This window comes from Callospermophilus lateralis, chromosome 2, assembly GCF_048772815.1.
Source record: "Callospermophilus lateralis isolate mCalLat2 chromosome 2, mCalLat2.hap1, whole genome shotgun sequence".
NCBI lineage: Eukaryota > Metazoa > Chordata > Mammalia > Rodentia > Sciuridae > Callospermophilus > Callospermophilus lateralis.
Window position 1 is genome coordinate 142,379,513 of NC_135306.1, and position 6,316 is coordinate 142,385,828.

The window sequence follows — 6,316 nt, forward strand, 5'->3', positions numbered from 1 at the left end:
AACTCAAATAAAGACCAATGTACTTTATCCTAATGATTGAGATATTTTCATTGTTAGAAAAATTTTAGTTCCTTTAGACTCTCTCAATGAAGCAAATATTTCTGAGAGAGTTAACTTTTCAAAGGTTCATCAAGGGTTATATGCTGGTACAAATAGGAGCAAACCCAGGCATCTTAGTTCCTGGTTCACTGCTTTGAATTGTGCATTCATTTCAATAAATAATACTTTACATTTATATTTCGTCTGACAGAGAAACCTGCTGGGCACTGACTAAGAGCCCTGGGGTTACATGCTGTCCAAATTGTCTCATTTCATTTTGATTTACATATTTTCCAAAATACTGGCACCTTGAGTGTATTTTTCTTCGTTTGGACTTCTTCTGGTAAGCTTATTTTTGCAAAAGGAAAAATTCTCATTATATTGGAAAAAACACAAAAATCTATGGAGACTGGATATTTATGTTATCTAAATATAAAGGATAATCTAATATATATGTATATATACATATTAGTAATAAATGCTCATAGAGCTCTATCAATAATACATCATGTGCAAATTAGTGCCTGAATTAATGTTGTGTAGCTGGAGCTAGAAAAAAGAAGCCTATTTTATTACATAATAAAATGTTTCTAATTGTTGGAGGAGAACAGCTTTATTACACACCATTACTTTTAGAAACACCAACCTTTTCATTGATCAAAAAAATGTTATCACTCACACAAGACTAAAAATAATCTAATGCATAACACTCCAAAAAAGATAGAAGAAGGTAAAATAAAGTGAAAAGTATGTTTAAATACAAAATGGAGCATAATTAAGAAATAGGGTTATAGCAGAGTTCACATGAATTCAACTTTTTCAAGTCAGTTGTTGAGAGCTTTGAAGTGTAAGCTTGTGTTTGCATTTTAATTCAGGAACGAGGACTTCTATATAACTATTAAACCAAATTTTAACAAAATAAAGCTAAGTTCATTTGCTTTACTTCTTTTGGTGTTTGATTAAAGACCCTTGTTATGCTGTATGTAAATCATAGTTTAGATGTAACATCAGAGACAACTATTTACAAAAGAGTGTCTATGTTAATATATCAGTCATTAAAAACACTCATGTACATTTATGTAGGAAGCATGATAAGTGCTAGTATCGGTAAGGAATGGTTCATAATAATAATTGTTCTTAATATAATACTTATTAATAATTTGCATAAACATTTACAGGTATAAGTAACTTTCAAAAATTTTGTCACACTTAAATTTTATGCTTAATTCTTTCCAGGTACCATCTGAATATATTAATTTTGTTTAATTCAAAAAATATTTATGAATGCCTATTGTGTATCAGGCACTGTTCACAATAGACCTAGTCTTTGTTGCTATGGAGTAAATGATTTAATGGTCAATTTATTTAAGTTAGTAGTCAAATGGAAGCTTTGTGGAATTTAGTCTTATCATTTATAAAATGAAGACAAAAATCTGTTCTAGTTTTTTCACAAATTAAATGAAGTGATTATGAATATTTTTAAAAAGTTAGAAGTGCACCTTGAGGCCTGGGGCTGTGGCTCAGTGATAGAGCACCTGCCTAGCACATGCAATGTGCTGGATTTGATCTTCAGCACAACATAAAAACAAATAAATAAAATAAAGGTATTGCGTCCAACTACAACTAAAAAAAATTTTAAAATAAAGAAGAAGTGTACCTTGAACAGTATTCAGTAAATGGGTATGGGAAAAAAAATTGTATTGACAAGAGTTTGTTTCTCCTTCTTCTGTTTATGAGGTAAGCCAAATGTCTACTAAAAATTTATTTGGAATCTAGCTTTGATCAGAATAAGAAGGCACACCCTAGACAGAGGCTTATGCTTCTAGGGTAATATGTTTGTTTTGCTGATAATTGCTAATAGTTGAATGATACTGTATAACGATTTTTCACACAATAAATACCATCATAATGCTTTTGATTTCATTGTAGATTTCACCATTAATTTGTCATTATCTCAGCATCTGAACAGTTATGTGTCTCCAATCAAGAAGGCTTTTTCTGTGGCAAAAGTCATAGCCTCAGACATTATCAATTAATTATTTTTGGTGGAATAAACAAAAATCTTATATTGGGAAATGACTAAAGATCCTGGAAAGCTGAGGTAGGAGGTTTGGGGTGATATAAATCCCAAACTCTCTGCTCCACACTTATTTCTTTACCACTTGTCATTATCTATAAGATGAGTAAAAAGCCTCTTGAAAATGGGATGTTGGCTTTGAGTAGGGGAAGGTGGGAGAGCTTGGAAGGGAAGAGGGGAGTTAATAATATAAAAAGTGCTTGCCTTGAAGCAAGTAGGTGAGGAAACTGTTATAGTTTAGAGTTGGACTAAAAGTAGAACACTTTTTCTCAAGAGTTCTCTCTAGTTGCATGAGGTGGATAATTGCCTTAGAAAACAGAAAGATTTGGGGAATGGAATTGCATAGTTCCTGCCAAATGACATTGATGCATTGGAGAAAGTAAACAAAAGTGTGTGGGTGATTAATCTTCAACTGCAAATGAAGGGTAAAAGTCAGAGGGGCTCCGAGGCAACGTGTGAGAGACTTCATCAACGGAAGTCCAGAAAAAGCTGACCATCAGGATAGGGAATCAATTATGAGAGTGATAAACCTGCAAGAAGGTTGTCTTTTTAGTTCTACCAAGTCTGTTATGCCAAGGTCACAGTCCTGGATGAAAATGTTTGAGACTCCAGAGTTAGGATCTGAGGCTACAGCTTCTGATCTACTCTTCACTCTCCCTTCTGACTACATGATTACTAGCAAGGATCAAGCTACAACATAACAGGTACAGTGGGGCTGGGGATGTTGCTCAGCAGCTAAGTGCTTACCTGACATGCGTGAGGTGCTGGGTTTGATCCCAGTATCACTCCCTGAAAAAAAGTAGAAAAATTTAACTAAGTACAGGAAAGCCCTGGACTGTGAAGGGAGGAAAGACACACGATGTTAAAGAAGCTACAGATCCTACTTTTACTGGCAGGATCCAGAGAATATATGAGATTATATTCAGAGAGTGCTGAGTTAAGGGAGTAGAACAATAAATCTAGATAAGGGACAGTTTAAAATGATGTCCCTGGTTTGAAACTATGTCTGATTCTGAAGATACCAGGATAAATATAACATAGTCTTCTGTATCAAGCATCTTGTATTTTAATAAGGGATTTTCGAAAGTGAATTACTTGAAGCAGTTCATTAACATGGATCTCAATTGACATACTATTAAGAGAAAATGTTAAAAGGTCATTTAAAATATTTTCAAGTATGTTAAAAAACATTGGAAGAAGATTATAAGGAAATACACCAAAATGTAATATCACTAGCTTTTGACACTACAAGTTTTTCTTCTTTAGATTCCTTATATTTTTCAGGATTTTTAATTTTACATTAAATAGTATTATTTTTGAAATAATAAAATTATAGTCTTAGTCAACTTTCATTCTAGATGTATATTTGCCCATACATTTATGTGTGTTTGAATTATATTCATGAGATAGTTTGTTTTTGTTATGTGAATTATCAAGTTCCTGATTTTGCTCAGTGACAATCCTGAAAGTATCAAACATTCCTTCATCTTCCATCCTTCAGAGAATCCAAGAATAGCATTGGATCTATTATCTCATTGTCATTATTAACTTTTTCATAATGTTGTTAAAATATAAACCATGAATACTTTTGTATTTAAGACTAGAGAACATTTAAAATGGTTTCCAATTTACAAAAATATGCAAAATTATCTTTAACACTCAATTAATTTATGATTCATTGAGTAGCTCTAATATTTTTAATACAGGTAGATTTACTAAAATATATAGACTAATTCAATGACTGGTAATTGGCACTGTTACTAGTCCTCCATTGTTGAACTTTAAAAATATATTTGAATAAACAATTATTTTGTTTTTGTAAAGCACATTGTTGAAAAAATTACTAGAAAATATTATATTACACAGAACAGGTTGATTTTTCTATTTTCCTGATGGTAGAAACTAAGAAATTTGTTTTCTAAAATTTAGACTTGTAAGCATCATTTATCTTATTCCTGAGCTTCTTTATATAGTTCTCATTATTATGGTTCTGAAAATAAAGTATCATGGATTGTAAGTACATTTTCAGAACCAGTTTTGGATCTGTAAATTTAATTATTTTACTCTATTTCTATTTTCATTCATTTTAAAATTTTAATTAATGTATAAAACCACCATAACATAATAATCAGGACAAAAACATTTGAATTGCTTAAAATATGAATTTACATTATTAAAAAATTAATGACATGACTAAGTTGAGCTGTATTGTTATTAGACCAAGAGTTTGGTAGTGTTCCTTCTAGTAAAAGTGGTCTTGCAGTAGTATGTGTTAGACTGGTGAGTTTTTCACTCAAAGTCAGATAACTGATTGAGAAGATTCTGATTCTCTGGTTCTTTAACTTTTTCAGAATATAGACAGCAACTCCAGAAATCTCACAGGCTCTTGGAGCTTGGAACTTTTTCCTCTGACCTGACCTAGAGAACTTAAGCTACTCAATGAATCACAGGGAATATGGTATTCACTATCTTGCCTGTTCTCTCCAAACCATTTCCTTGTACCTATCCGTAAGTTTAAAACTGCCATTCAAATGTAAAATCTGGACAGAGGGGCCAAATTACCAATCATATAATTTTCTAATTTGTAATACTTCTGAGTATGTTATCTCAAGGTTTTATAGAACTAATATTTACAATGGACACAGCACTGAGGTGGCAGATTTACAGTTAAACAGAGATATCACAGTAACTAAAATGATGTGTTGCACTGTGTTAGTCAATTTTTTAGAATAAGTCATTTAAATCTTCCATCAACACACATTGTTTTTTTTCTGTCAGGTACCATGCTACACCTTAACAAGACACAGCTGAAAAAAGCACACTCTTTAACCCCGACAAACTCAATTGTCTCATTATCAATAAAGGTTGCAAATCAAAAACTCCATTTTGAGTGAGGAATGCTCTGGTGTTAGTAATAGAAACTACAGAAATATAGAGGAACATTCCACACTAGGTGGGAAAAATCAAACACTGGGAACTAGTGAGAAAGAGGGACAGATATGTTGAAATGGACCAGTTGTAGAGATAGTTTGGACCAATCCAAAAATTTTCTTTATAATTTATTATATAGAACTCCATGTCATTCTATTTCATATTTTATGTAAACAAGGGATTCTAGTAGTTGTAAACTTATTTTAGAAGAGTCTGGAATTAAATTTGTTTTTTAAGAGATAGTTATATTCACAAATTTAACCACTGGAACAATTTCAGACTACTTTTTGATCTACCATTATGTGGTAGAATGGATGTGGGTCTGTTTTCCTTTCTTCAAATATGTACCCCATTTTGTGGTTGTTAACACAGAACCTCTCAATTTATTTTGAAAGCATAATAAAGACCACTCAAGGAAAACAAACAAACAAACAAAAAATCCTTGTGTAAAACAGAGAATTCCAGTCTCTAGCACAGTTTGAAGGGACTGATACCAAAGAGTTTTGGCTACCTCTGAAGCAAACCCATTTTCTGAACTGAAACATAGTCCATCTTTCTCTGACCATTTTTTTTCATCAGTTTTTTAAAATGTTTTAGTGTTGCATTATAGTTGTATATAATATTGGTGTTCATTTTGACATAATCATATATACATGGAATATAATTTACTCCACTTCCCTAGGTCTTCCCCTTTCCCTTTCTTTCTCCCTCCCCATGTTCCCACTCCTCTATTCTCCTGGTCTTCCTTCTATTTATTTATATCTTTTAAAAAAATTTAAAATGGTATTTCATTATAGATATACATAAAGGAAAAATACACTGTGGTATATTTATACATGTATATTGCATAATTTGATTAATAATTGGATCAATTCCACCGTTCTTCTCTTTCCCATCTTCACACCTCCTTCTCAATCCCCATCCTCTATTCCACTGATCTCCATTTAATTTTCATGAAATTCCCACTCCTTAACACTGCTAATTGAGGTTACATTTCCATTTTATTTAGATTGGCATACTTATTCTTTTTATTTTTAAAAGGACAAACAAAATTATACATATTTATTGTGTCTATTATATTTTTAAATATGTATATATTGTAGAATGGCTCGATTGAGTAACATACATTTCCTTCACATTATTTATTATTGTTATTGTTATTATTATTTCTTTTTGTGGTGAGAACAATTGAAATCTGTTCTCTTAGTGATTTTCAAAATATGGTACTAACTATAACCACTGTATTGTACAATTGACTCTTGAACTTAT